The 15,106-nt window shown below is 37.0% G+C and overlaps 1 protein-coding gene and 1 long non-coding RNA gene across 11 annotated transcripts in view; one reads left to right on the top strand and one right to left on the bottom strand.

Moving 5' to 3' along the window:
• ZNF711 (zinc finger protein 711) overlaps window positions 1-1,116 on the bottom strand; it is a 28,770-nt gene extending 27,654 nt beyond the window's left edge. For all 10 annotated transcript variants that reach the window (XM_015127752.3, XM_077988089.1, XM_015127750.3 and 7 more), the window contains exon 1: window positions 937-1,116. The gene's annotated coding sequence lies outside the window, so the exon portion shown is untranslated. The remainder of the gene's footprint in view (window positions 1-936) is intronic.
• Window positions 1,116-15,106, top strand: part of LOC106995262 (uncharacterized) — a 61,316-nt gene continuing 47,325 nt past the window's right edge. Inside the window, exon 1 of the long non-coding RNA XR_013412660.1 lies at window positions 1,116-1,522. This is a non-coding gene — a long non-coding RNA (uncharacterized LOC106995262). The remainder of the gene's footprint in view (window positions 1,523-15,106) is intronic.

The following is a 15,106-nucleotide window of genomic DNA, read 5'->3' as shown; positions in this document are numbered from 1 at the left end:
ATGGGAGACAAAGGAGCCCTGGCAAGTAGCAGTATTGCAGCTTTGGACGCAGCCCTCTTCCCGCATAAGTCTCCTTTTCCCACGACCATGCCAAGTTTCAATCATTTCGAGCAGAAGGCACACACGTGCCCTCTGAGGTATTACCCATCTGACTAGATCTTAAACCTAAGAGAACCTTCGCAGTAGAAAGGAAGAGACCGATGAGACCAGAATACCCTTTCCCCTCCTCCCTCCTCTCACTTGGTGCAGCGGTCGCCACCGCTGCTACCCACGCCGTGCTGCCCAGCCCCTCAGCCTCCTCCAGCTTCCTCTGCCCCGCTACGTGGGAGACGGTTGGGAACCAAAATGGTGGTGTTTTAGTGTAGGCGACAGTTGTCGCACACGCCTCCCCCCTCCCCCCAACTCCCAGGCTCTGACGGCTCCCAGTCCCCTAAAATGCCGATTCGGTGCCACTTCCTCGCACACGCCGCCATCCCTCGCGCATTCCAAAGGTTACTATTAGCTCGGTCAGGGGGCGGGGGCGAGGCGACGGGGGCGCCAGTGAAAGGAATATCGGGTGGAGGGATAGCTGAGAGAAAATGCCAGGGGGACGCTGCATTCTTCACTTCACCGTTTTGTTTTCCGCCATTTTCCCGTCACCCTAAACCACCGACGGTCTCAACGACGGCTCTAGCTCCCTGGGGCTCTGGCCTAGGGAAAGAAGAGGTTGGCTAAGAGGGAAAACCCTTACTTTCCTCAATTCCTCCAGCCCCCGGCAACGGCTGAAGAGGAAAACTCCGCCCGAGGCGGGAGGAAAGCTCAGGGACTGGACGCCACTTCCATTGTTCCCTTCGCCCTACGCTACACGCTGGGTGTGAGCCTCTCCTCCCTTCAGACAAGAGACACTGAACACGGTGGATCCACGTCCCTCTAGTTTCTCCTCAGGAGTCTCCTTACCTGCTGCTGCAGCTGCAGCTGCCGCTGCCGCCGCCGCTGCCGCCGCCTCCGTGCCGCCAGTCGGACTGTGACCGCGCTCTGGATGGCTGCGGGGGGCGGCAGCTGTGGATCCCTTAAGGTCCTCACATTCGGGTTTCCGAGGTTCCGCAGCCAGAGCCAATCACAATCTACTCTGCGTCTGGGAGGCGCGCCGCCTAGTTCTCCTTTATATTGCTGCTGACATGCTGAGGTTGCATTACGTCACGCTACCCTTGCTGCAGGGTAGGGGGCCAAAGGGGGGTCTCGCGCACGCGCGCGCGCGGGAGATCGAGGCGCCCGCGCTAGGTTAGTGCGAGACCCCGCCGGCTTGAGGCGGGGGCTGAGCGCGGGCCAAGTCCAAGTGCGCAAGCCCAGATCTTGGCGCGCCCTGAGGAGTTTCTGTGGGAAGATTTTCCGTTTTCCAGGTTTCCCAAGGGAAACGAAGAACGGGAGTGGGAGAATCGATGACTGGACCTCTAATAGATGTTGGACGACTTAAAAAAAAAAAAAAAAGTATCGGCCCTACCCTCGAGGATTTGACAAATTAAGCTGGCCAGAGTGATAAGAGGTATGCCTCTCCCCAATAAAACCTGTGTGTGTGTATTGCAGTTTCCCTTCCTCCCTCCCTTCATTTCTTTTCTATTTTGTAATGGTAGACAATTCGATGAAGAAAGTAAAGGAGAATGAAGAAAGGTATAGAAAGGAAAAGGTGAACAAGGGACCTCAATGAAGTGGACACTAAATATCTCATGAATGTGTCACTTTCAGCTTCTGTCTGCAAAAAGTGGGAGGACAGTGAGAAATTCATTGGGTGAGGGGTGGGGAAAAGAGTGATGAGATATGATGAAAGGTAGGTGGGGACTAGATTTTGTAAGCAAAGGGTCTTAGGTTTTGCGATTTTAGCTTTAATTCTATAAGCATTTGGAATCAATAGCAGTGTTTAAGCAGGGAAAGGATAGGATCTTAAAGAAAGTAACTCTTTGTCTTTGCAAATCATTTGAATATTTACAAATAAAACATTATTATTCTGGATTCTAGATACATTCTTCAGGTCTCTATAACCTGATATACGACTAAAAGTTTTGATAAAATTATAGAAGATGTGAAAGTCCTAGCACAGTACCTGGCTCATAGTAGACCAGGAGTCGGCAAACTTTCTCTATAAAGGGCCAGATAGTAAATATTTTATTTTTGTAAATAAATAGTAGTAAGCAAAATATTTTTTGAGGGCTATAGCATCTCTGTCACAACTACTCTGCTCTGCCATTGTAGCCCCAAAGTGGCCATAGACACGTTCAGCAGAATGAGGAGATATAATTTCCAAGCTTGAAAAGGGTGAAATTCAGTTATTACTAAAACGTGAAGTGTGATAGATAGATAGATAGATAGATAAGAGGTTGGTAAATTACCTTCCAGTGTGAGGTTCAAAGTTTCTCTGCAAGAAATGCAATTTCTGCAGAACCCATACACAGTGGGCAAAGAGAAGGAGCACGCTCGTGAGCACGCATTTGGGGGGGGTGTGTGTGTGTGTGTATGTGCATGTGTAATGATGGTAAAATATTTGTTTTCCTTACTCTTGAGTTCCAGGGAGAGATAAGTGAGCATGGCTGTGTTCCAGTAGAACTTTATTTATGAATACTGACATTTGAATTTTATTTCATCTTAATGCATAGTGAAAAATTATTCTTTGATTTTTTTCAACTATTAAAAATGTAAAAATCACTCTGAGTCATAGGCCATAGAATAACAGGCAGCAGTCCAGATTTGACTTGTGGGCCATAGTTTGCCCCCCTCTATAGGTTTCATTTACTTAAGCTTTTATTTTCCATTCTAGAAGAAGAAAGATATTTTTATGAGTATGTCCTCATACATGACATTTTTCTATATTGGATAGCCTGGCAAATACTACTTGTAGTCTTGTCTCAGTGGTAATTTCAACAGGACACTCAAAGAAGAAAGCTGAGAAAGATGTGAGGTTTTTATATCAATCACCTTTGTGAATGGTGCACTGTGGGAGATAATTTTTAAAACCTGAAGGCCATCCTTGCTCTTCCCTCTTTCTCCAAACATCTAGTCAATGAAAATATCCTGAGAATTCTTCCACCTTAATATCCATGGAATTAATCCCCTTTTTACCTAACATCATTACCTTGTTCAGGTTCACATGCCTTCTTAACTGGATTATTGCAACACCTTGCGAACTAGTTCCTCTGTGTCCATTTACTCGCCAAATTCCCAAATCAAAAGTGACAAAATCAGAAAAATATATCACATTGATTCTCCCCATTCCATTTTCACTTCAGTTGAGGCCCTCACCAATGGGACAGTAGTAATAGTCTTCTGACTTATTTCTCTGATCCACTTGATATCTTTACAGTGTAGAGTCTGCATCATCACTGAATTCACTTGCAAACAAAACAAACAAAACTGATTATCTTACTCCCCTGCTTAAACATTACTATCAATTTCCACTAAAAGTCAAGGATAACACCAGATGAGTACAGAAAGAGAATTATGGGAATCCCAGCTGGGGAACAATGGGGAGACCATCCAACATATGTCCTTTAGATATTTGGCCAATACTTATTTAAAGGAAGAAACTGACTAATATATGGGGAAAAAAAAACTGTTAGATCTGGCTGTTTATGCTATTTTGGAAAATAGTATTGTTTTTATATGCATGCATTAGCATTTTTGAAGTTTCATGTTAGTCTCAAGACCAATAATATTAATTAGGTGCTATAAACTTTGTAATTTATAGCTTCTTTGTTATGTAGGTGGCTCACTTCCCTCCCTCTACTAGCCTTGGTAATCCTGGCCAACTAATAGTGTTTTGCTATGGTACATTTAAAAATTGCTGTCCCTTCTGCCTCTGGACTCACAATTTGTTGTCAACTATATTATCTTCAATCTTAACCTCATCTAGGAAAACTCATACCCTGCTTTCACTGTAACCTGGGCAACTCCCAAGGAGATAATCTAAAGAAAATTAACATGAACATATTCTGGGTTATCTAGAAAACCTCCTTATAACTAAATACTGTCGTACATTATCAACACTCACATTTGTATTTGTATTTACAGCACATTAACACCAGATAGTAATATTTTAATTGTTTTGAGGCGATTTGAAGTGAAGGCATCATACTTTGTTTTTAAATTATCTGGTTCTATCAGGTTCACTATACATAATACAATTTCTTGGTAGTTAGAATAGAGTGGTGGGGGAAGTGAGTCAGCCCATAGTGTACAATAAGGCAAACCACATTCAATATGCCAATGCAGAGTCATATTCATGTTGTGAACTGCAACTTAATTTCAGCAAAGCAATATGATTCATAACATGAAATTAATGCTGTTAAATTATTGATTTTGTTGTTTATTGTGTGGTTTTATAATTATATAAGCATCATAAGCTCAAAGCATTCATTTTTTTCTATTTTATTTTAAAATTTCAACTTTTATTTTACATTCAGGGGTTACATGTGGAGACTTGTTACACGGGTATATTGCGTGATGCTGAAGTTTGGTGTATGAATGATCCCATCACTCAGGTAGTGAACATAGTACCCAACAGGTAGTTTTTTAGCACTTGCCCGCCCTCCTTCTCTCCCCTCTCCAGTAGTCCTCAGTGTCGGTTTCCATGTTTGTGTCCATGTGTACCCAATCAAAGCATTCATATATATATTGCTCTACTGTTGTTCATATTTAAGTAACATTATAATAAAACTACCATAATTTAAATGAACATTGAGAGCACAATTTTTCCTTTCAAATAGTCTAATAAAAAATACAAAATGACATACAAAAAGTCTGTAAATACTATGCCACGTAAAAGGTACCAGGACTCCTTGGGGGGAATAGCAAATTCCAAGTTTGAGATAAAAAAAAAAAAAACAACGAGATGAGATTGTGACATATTGTGTCAGAGAGCAGGGGTACCATCAAAGTCTAATGTCAAAAGTACACAGGAGGCCGGGCGCAGTGGCTCATGCCTGTAATCCCAGCACTTTGGGAGGCTGAGGTGGGAGGATCACAAGGTTAGGAGATCGAGACCACCCTGGCTAATACGGTGAAACCCCGTCTCTACTAAAAAATCCAAAAAAAAAAAAAAAAAAAAATACACAGGAGCGTCAAACAATAATAGTAACTTTGATGAAAACACATTGACTATATAAAAATTCATGAGTTGATTAATGATACCGATAGACAGGGATCTCCCTACTCCCAAAGAATGAAACCTCATTGAATACCATTTAAGGTAAATAGAACATCGATTCCTTATTCTGACAATTAGCAGTCAAAAGAAAAAAAAATCAGTATTTTATTCTGCTTTTTCTGTACAAACTTTCAGAACAACCAGAAAGCCCTAGTTTGATAAGAGAAAGTTCTTTTTGCAAGAAATACGGTTAGTAAATGTTGAAAAAAAATCCAGAAATAAATGTAGAAAATCACTATTTTACAATCTCCAATGATGTAACAGATCCAGGCAAGGATCGTCAGTGGGTGAAACATGAGATGGAAAAGTTTAGAAAGGAGTTCAGGCCGTCTTAACCTGAACCCTGTAAAAATTTTATCATTGACAGCATTTGGTATTGTCATTATTCTTTATTTCAGCTGATCAGATAGTTGTATAGTGATATCTCATTGTATGACAGTTAATAATTTGTTTAATAACTAATAATTAACATCTGTTTGTGTCCTTATTTGCCATAACTTCTTTGATGAAGCATCCATTTAAGTTCTTTGCCCATCTTTTAATGCGGTTGTTTCCTTACTATTGAGTTTTCAGAGTTTAAAAAAAATACATTTTCTGGATAGTAATCCTTTATCAGATAGTGATTTGAAAATGTTTTCTGTACATCATTACTGGGTCTTTTCATTCACTTTACAGTGCCTGGGGCAGAAAAAAAGTTTTCAAATTTGATGAAGTCGAATTTGTCATTTTATTTTCCTTGCATGCGTTGTGCTTTGGTGTCAGTTTTAAGGTTTCTTTCCCTAAAAGTTTAACGTTTTAGTTTTTACATTTACATATATTATTTATTTTGAGTTGGTCTTTATATAAAGTGTGAAATTTAGGTTAAGGTTCATTTTCAAAGGTTCTAGCAATATTTGTTCAAAAGACAACCCTTTCTCCACTGAATTGCCTGTGTATCTTTGTAAAAATATCAAATGGCCATATTCATGTAGGTGCATATCTGTCCTATTTTTTAGTTTCCATTGATTTTTGTATCTGTCCCTTTATAAACACTACTCTGACTTTATTACTTCAGCTTTATAGTAACTTTTAAAATTAAGTAGTGTGATTCCTCTAACTTTGTTTTTCTCTGTCAAAATGTAATGAACTATTCTAGTGCTTGTGTCTTTACATGTAAATTTGAATATTAGCTTGTCTATATCCATACAAATTTCTGCTGGGATTTTGGTTGATATTGTGTTAATCTATAGATCTCTTTGAGGGAGAATTGACATCATTACTATAATGATTGTTCTATTCATGAACACAGTATGTCCATTTATTTAGGTCTTCTTGGATTTCTTTCATCAGTGTTTTGTCATTTTCAGTATATACATTCTGTGCATGCTTTGTTAGGCTTATATGAAACATTTTCAGTTTTAGGAGCTATTGTAAATGGCATTTTTAAAATTACAGTTTCAAATTTTTCTCTGTATTTAGGTATAAGCAGTTTGAATATAATATGTCTGGGCTTAGACTTTTTTGTGTTTATCCTGTTTAGGGTTCACTCAGCTTATTTTATTTTATTTTATTTTATTTTATTTTATTTTATTTTATTTATCGTGGTAAGAACACTTAACCCTTTCAACAGATATTTAATTGTACAATGCAGTATTGTTAATTAAAGGCACAATATTGTACAGCATATTTGTAGATATTAATCACTTGAGTACTGAAACTTTATATACATTAAAAACAATTGCACATTTCCCAGTCCCCCAGCCCCTAAGAATCACCACTTTACTCTTTCATTCTATGAGTTTGACAATTTTATTGTATTTTTTGTATTTAATATTTATGGGTACATAGTAGGTATATATATTTCTGGAATACAGGAGAGAGTTTAATACAGACATACAATGTGTAATAAACACGTCTCAGGGAAAATGGGGTATCTGTCATCCCAAGCATTTATCATTTCTTTGTGTGACAATCCAATTATATTCTTTTAGTTATTTCTAAATGTGCAATAAGTAATTGTTGACTGTAGTCACACTACTGTGCTACCAGACACCAGATCTTTTTCATTCTATTGAACTATATTTTTTGTGCCTATTCACTATCCCCACTTCCCCCAACCTCCCACTACATGTCCCAGCCTCTAGTAACCGTAATTCTGGTCTCTATTTCCATGAGTTCAATTGTTTTAATTTTTAGCTCCAACAAATAAGTGAGAGCATGCAAAGTTTGTGTTTCTGTGCCTGGCTTATTTCACTTAACAGAATGACCTCCAGTTCCATCCATGTTGTTGCAAATGACAGGATGTCATTCTTTTCTATGCCTGAGTAGTACTCCATTGTGTATATGTACCACATTTTCTTTATCCATTCATTTGTTGATGGACGCTTAGGTTGCTTCCAAATCTTAGCTATTGTGAGCAAGGAAATACAGATACCTCTTCAATATACTGAATTCCTTTCTTTGGGGTATATATGTAGCAGTGGGATTGCTAGATTATATGGTAGCTCTACTTTTAGTTTTTTGAGGAACCTCCAAACTGTTCTTTATAGTGGTTGTACTAACTTACATTCCCACCAACTGTGTACAAGAGTTCTGTTTCCTCCACATACTCACCAGCATTTGTTATTGCCTGTCTTTCAGATAAAATCCATTTTTTTCTGGGGTGAGATAATATCTCACTATAATTTTGATTTGCATTTCTCTGATTATCAATTATGTTGTGCACGTTTTTATACACCCGTTTGCAATTTGTATGCCTTCTATTGAGAAATGTCTACTCAGATATTTGGCCCATTTTTAAATTGAATTACTGGATTTTTTTTCGTATTGTTTGAGCTCCGTATATGTTCTGGTTATTAATCCCTTGTCAGATGGGTAGTTTGTAAATATATTCTCCCATTTTGTGAATTGTCTGTACATTTTGTTGATTATTACCTTTGCTGTGCATAAGCTGTTTAACTTGATATGATCCTATTTGTCCATTTTTTCTTTGGTCCTGTGCTTCTGGGGTATTACTTAAGAAATCTTTGCCCAGATAAATGTACTGGAGAGTTTCCCCCGGTGTTTTTTCTATTAGTAGTTTATTAGCTTGAAGTCTTATATTTAAGTACTTAATCTATTTGGATTTGCTTTTTGTATATGGTGAGGAATAGGGATCTAGTTTCATTCTCTGCATATACAAATCCAGTTTTCCCAGCACCATTTATTGAAGAGACTGTCTTTACCCCAGTGTATGTTCTTGGCACCTTTGTTGAAAATGAATTCAGTGTAGGTGTGTGGATTTGTTTCTCAATATTGATTTGGAATTGGTTCTCTATTCTGTTCCATTAATTAATGTGTCTGTTTTAATGCCAAGACCATGCTGCTTTGTTTACTATAGCTCTGTAGTGTAATTTGAAGTCAGGTAATGTGATTCCTCCAGTTTTGTTCTTTTTGCTTAAGATAGCTTTAGCTATTCTGCATCTTTTCTGCTTCTGTATAAATTTTAGGATTGCTAATTGTAGCAATCCTAACAAACATGGATTATCTTTTCCGTTTTTTGTCCTATTCAATCTATTTCATCAGTGTTTTATACTTTTAATTATATAGACCTTTAATTTATTTCATTAATTCATAGGCACTTAATTTTATGTGTGGATATTTTAAATGGGATTTAAAAAAATTTCTTTTTCAGATTGTTCACTGTTGGCATGTAGAAACACTACCGATTTCATATCCTGTAATGTTACTGAATTTGTTTACCAGTTCTCATAGTTTTTGTGTGAAATCTTTAGATTTTTTCCAAATAGAAGATCATAGCATCTGCAAACAAGGATAATTTGGCTTCTTCCTTTTAAATTCAGATGCCCTTTATTTCTTCTGTCTGATTGGTCTAAGTAGGACTTCCAGTACCACGTTGAATGATATTCATGAAAGTGGGCATCCTTGTCATGTTCCATATCTTAAAGGAAAGGCTTTCAGTATTTCCCCATTCATTATGATACTAGCTATGAGTCTGTCATATATGACTTTTACTGTGTTGTGGTACATTCCTTCTATTACCAGTTTTTTGAGGGTTTTTTTTTATTATTATTATACTTTAAGTTGTAGGGTACATGTGCATAACGTGCAGGTTTGTTACATATGTATACTTGTGCCATGTTGGTGTGCTGCACCCATCAACTCGTCATTTACATCAGGTATAACTCCCAATGCAATCCCTCCCCCCTCCCCCCTCCCCATGATAGGCCCCGGTGTGTGATGTTCCCCTTCCTGAGTCCAAGTGATCTCATTGTTCAGTTCCCACCTATGAGTGAGAATATGCGGTGTTTGGTTTTCTGTTCTTGTGATAGTTTGCTAAGAATGATGGTTTCCAGCTGCATCCATGTCCCTACAAAGGACACAAAGTCATCCTTTTTGATGGCTGCATAGTATTCCATGGTGTATATGTGCCACATTTTCTTAATCCAGTCTGTCACTGATGGACATTTGGGTTGATTCCAAGTCTTTGCTATTGTGAATAGTGCTGCAATAAACATACGTGTGCATGTGTCTTTATAGCAGCATAATTTATAATCCTTTGGGTATATACCCAGTAATGGGATGGCTGGGTCATATGGTACATCTAGTTCTAGATCCTTGAGGAATCGCCATACTGTTTTCCATAATGGTTGAACTAGTTTACAATCCCACCAACAGTGTAAAAGTGTTCCTATTTCTCCACATCCTCTCCAGCACCTGTTGTTTCCTGACTTTTTAATGATCGCCATTCTAACTGGTGTGAGATGGTATCTCATTGTGGTTTTGATTTGCATTTCTCTGATGGCCAGTGATGATGAGCATTTTTTCATGTGTCTGTTGGCTGTATGAATGTCTTCTTTTGAGAAATGTCTGTTCATATCCTTTGCCCACTTTTTGATGGGATTGTTTGTGTTTTTCTTGTAAATTTGTTTGAGTTCTTTGTAGATTCTGGATATTAGCCCTTTGTCAGATGAGTAGATTGCAAAAATTTTCTCCCATTCTGTAGGTTGCCTGTTCACTCTGATGGTAGTTTCTTTTGCTGTGCAGAAGCTCTTTAGTTTAATGAGATCCCATTTGTCAATTTTGGCTTTTGCTGCCATTGCTTTTGGTGTTTCAGACATGAAGTCTTTGCCCATGCCTATGTCCTGAATGGTACTACCTAGGTTTTCCTCTAGGAATTTTATGGTATTAGGTCTAACATTTAAGTCTCTAATCCATCTTGAATTAATTTTCGTATAAGGAGTAAGGAAAGGATCCAGTTTCAGCTTTCTACTTATGGCTAGCCAATTTTCCCAGCACCATTTATTAAATAGGGAATCCTTTCCCCATTTCTTGTTTCTCTCAGGTTTGTGAAAGATCAGATGGCTGTAGATGTGTGGTATTATTTCTGAGGACTCTGTTCTGTTCCATTGGTCTATATCTCTGTTTTGGTACCAGTACCATGCTGTTTTGGTTACTGTAGCCTTGTAGTATAGTTTGAAGTCAGGTAGCGTGATGCCTCCAGCTTTGTTCTTTTGACTTAGGATTGTCTTGGGGATGCGGGCTCTTTTTTGGTTCCATATGAACTTTAAAGCCGTTTTTTCCAATTCTGTGAAGAAACTCATTGGTAGCTTGATGGGGATGGCATTGAATCTATAAATTACCTTGGGCAGTATGGCCATTTTCACGATATTGATTCTTCCTATCCATGAGCATGGTATGTTCTTCCATTTGTTTGTGTCCTCTTTTATTTCACTGAGCAGTGGTTTGTAGTTCTCCTTGAAGAGGTCCTTTACATCTCTTGTCAGTTGGATTCCTAGGTATTTTATTCTCTTTGAAGCAATTGTGAATGGAAGTTCATTCCTGATTTGGCTCTCTGTTTGTCTGTTACTGGTGTATAAGAATGCTTGTGATTTTTGCACATTCATTTTGTATCCTGAGACTTTGCTGAAGTTGCTTATCAGCTTAAGGAGACTTTGGGCTGAGACAATGGGGTTTTCTAAATATACAATCATGTCATCTGCAAAGAGGGACAATTTGACTTCTTCTTTTCCTAACTGAATACCCTTGATTTCTTTCTCTTGCCTAATTGCCCTAGCCAGAACTTCCAACACTATGTTGAATAGGAGTGGTGAGAGAGGGCATCCCTGTCTTGTGCCAGTTTTCAAAGGGAATTTTTCCAGTTTTTGCCCATTCAGTATGATATTGGCTGTGGGTTTGTCATAAATAGCTCTTATTATTTTGAGGTACGTTCCATCAATACCGAATTTATTGAGCGTTTTTAGCATGAAGGGCTGTTGAATTTTGTCAAAAGCCTTTTCTGCATCAATTGAGATAATCATGTGGTTCTTGTCTTTGGTTCTGTTTATATGCTGGATTATGTTTATTGATTTGCGAATGTTGAACCAGCCTTGCATCCCAGGGATGAAGCCCACTTGATCATGGTGGATAAGCTTTTTGATGTGTTGCTGAATCCGGTTTGCCAGTATTTTATTGAGGATTTTTGCATCGATGTTCATCAGGGATATTGGTCTAAAATTCTCTTTTTTTGTTGTGTCTCTGCCAGGCTTTGGTATCAGGATGATGTTGGCCTCATAAAATGAGTTAGGGAGGATTCCCTCTTTTTCTATTGATTGGAATAGTTTCAGAAGGAATGGTACCAACTCCTCCTTGTACCTCTGGTAGAATTCAGCTGTGAATCCATCTGGTCCTGGACTTTTTTTGGTTGGTAGGCTATTAATTATTGCCTCAATTTCAGAGCCTGCTATTGGTCTATTCAGGGATTCAACTTCTTCCTGGTTTAGTCTTGGAAGAGTGTAAGTGTCCAGGAAATTATCCATTTCTTCTAGATTTCCCAGTTGATTTGCGTAGAGGTGTTTATAGTATTCTCTGATGGTAGTTTGTATTTCTGTGGGGTCGGTGGTGATATCCCCTTTATCATTTTTAATTGCATCGATTTGATTCCTCTCTCTTTTCTTCTTTGTTAGTCTTGCTAGTGGTCTGTCAATTTTGTTGATCTTTTCAAAAAACCAACTCCTGGATTCATTGATTTTTTGGAGAGTTTTTGTGTCTCTATCTCCTTCAGTTCTGCTCTGATCTTAGTTATTTCTTGCCTTCTGCTAGCTTTCGAATGTGTTTGCTCTTGCTTCTCTAGTTCTTTTAATTGCGATGTTAGAGAGGGTTTTTATCATGAAAGATTGTTGAGCTTTATCAAATGCCTATTCAGCATCAATTGAAATCATCATATGTTTTTTGTCCTACATTTTGTTAGTATGATGTATCACATCGATTGATTTTTATGTGTTGAACCATAATTACATTCCTGGGATAACCTCACTTGGTTCATGAAGAATAATATTTTTAATGTGTTGCTGAATTCAGTTTACTAGAATTTTGAGGATTTTTGCATCAATTTTCATTAGGAATATTAACCTGTAGCGTTACTTTTCTGATATGTCTTTGGTTTTTGCATCATGGTAATATTGGTTTCATAGAATGAGTTCAGAAGCATTCATTCCCTCCTCTTCCTCTATTTTTCAGAATAGTTTGAATAGGATTGGTATTAATTCCTTAAATGTTTGGTAAAGTTCAGCAGTGAAGCCATCGAGTCCCAGAATTTTTGTTTCTGGAGACTTTATTACAGCTTCAGTCTCGTTACTTGTTATTGGTTTGTTCAGCTTTTGAATTTCTTCATGCCTCAATCTTGGTAGGTTTTACGTGTGTAGGAATTTATCAATTTCTTCTAGGTTTTCCAATTTATTAGTATATAGTTGCCCATAGTAGTCTCTAATGATTCTTTTAATTTCTATGGAATTAGTGGTAATGTCTTGTTTTTCATCTCTAATTTTATTTATTTGTGTCTTCTCTCTTTTTATCTTCATTAGTCTGGCTAAAAGTTGTTCTATTTTTAAAATCTGTTTTAAAAACCAACTTCTTATTTCATCAATCCTTTTATTGTATTTTTGTTTAAATTTCATTTATTTCTGCTCTGATCTTTATTATTTTTTCTACTATTTTCGGGTTTGGTTTGTTTTTGCTTTAGTAGTTCTTTAAGATGCATCATTAGGTTGTTTATTTAAAGTTTTTCTACTTTTTTGATGTAGGTGCTTATAGCTATACAATTTCCTTTTAGTACTGCTTTGGCTATATCCCATAGATTTTAGTATGTTGTGTTTCCATTTTCATTTGTTTCAGTAAATTTTTCAGCTTCCTTCTTCATTTCTTCATTGCCCCACTGATCATTCAGAAGCATGTTGTTTCATTTCTGCCTGTTTGTATAGTTTCCAGAATTCTTGTAATCAATTTCTAGTTTTATTCTATTGTGGTCAGGAAAGATACTTGATGTAATTTTACTTTTTTTAATTTCTTAAGACTTATATTGTCCTATCTTGGAGAAAAATTCATGTGCTAAGGAGAAAAATGTGTATTCTGTAACTTTTGGGTGAAGTGTTCTCTAAATATCTATTAGGTTCATTTGGTCGATAGTGCAGATTAAGTATTATAATGTTTCTTTGTTGATTTTCTGTACGGATGATCTGTCTCATGCTAAAATGGGAGGTCTCCATCTATTACTTTATTGTGGTGTGTCTCTCTCTTAGCAATAATAATATTTACTTTGTGTATCTGGGTGCTCTAGTGTTGGTTGCACATATAGTTGTTATAACCTCTTTCTGAATTGACGCTTTTATCATTAAGAAACCTTCTTTGTTTCTTTTTATAGTTTTTGTCTTAAAATCTATTTTGTCTCAAATAAGTATACTTACTCTTGCTCTTTTTCGGTTTTATTTGCATGGAACGTATTTTTTCATCCCTTTATTTTCAGTCTATGTGCGTCTTTATGGGTGAAGTGTGATTCTTATAAGCAGCAGATTGTTGGGTCTTCTTTTTTTAAATCTATTCAGCCATTCTATGTCTTTCAATTGGAGAGTTAAGTCTATTTACATTCAGTGTCATTATTAATATGTAAGGATTTACTCCTGCCATTTTATTTTTTGTTTTCTGGTTGTTTTGTTTTGTTTTGTTTTTCTGGTAGCATGATTTAGTTTCTTGCTTTTTAGTTTTTATAAATCTGTAGTGTGTTTTTTGATTTGAAGTTAACATGAGGCTTGCAAAGAATGTCTTGTAATTCATTACTTTAAACTGAAGGCAGCCTAATACTAATTGCATAAACTAATAAACAAAAAGAAAACTAATAAAAAGTACACTTTAGCTTTGTGTCCCATTTTAACTTTTTGTCATTTCTATTTATGTCCTAATGTACTGTCTTATGTGTTGAAAAGTTGTAGTTATTATTTTTGATCAATTTATCTTTTAGTCTTTCTATTTAAGATATGAGTAGTTTATACATTCATAATTACAGTGCTATAATATTCTGTGCTTTTCTGTGTATTTACCACTATCAGTGAATTTTGTACCTTCAGGTGATTTCTTATTACTCACTAACACCCTTTTCTTTCAGACTGATGAACTGCTTTTAGCATTTCTTGTAGGACAGACCTGGCATTGCTGAAATCCCTCAGCTTTTGTTGGTCTGGAAAGTCTTTATTTTTCTTTCATGTTCAAAGTATAATACCACTGGGTATGCTATTCCAGGGTAAAAGGTTTTTTTTTCCTTCAGCACTTTAAATATGTCATGCCACTCTCTCCTGGCCTGTAAAGTTTCCACTGAAAAGTCTTCTGACAGACATATTGTAGTGTTTTTGCATGTTCATTTATTTTATCTTGCTGTGTTTAGTATCCTTTCTTTATCCTTGACCTTTGGAAATTTGATTATTAGATATTTTAAGGTAGTATAATTTAGGTTACATTTGCTTGGTGTTTTATAACCTCTTTGTACTTGAATATTGACATCTTTCTCTAGGTTTGGTACGTTCTCTGTTATTATCCCTTTGAACAAGCTGTCTATCCTGATCTCTATCTCTCTACCTCCTCTTTAAGACCAATAACTCTTAGATTTGCCCTCAGTGAGGCTATTTT

This window comes from Macaca mulatta, chromosome X (assembly GCF_049350105.2).
Source record: "Macaca mulatta isolate MMU2019108-1 chromosome X, T2T-MMU8v2.0, whole genome shotgun sequence".
NCBI lineage: Eukaryota > Metazoa > Chordata > Mammalia > Primates > Cercopithecidae > Macaca > Macaca mulatta.
This window is presented reverse-complemented; position numbering and strand designations above follow the sequence as displayed.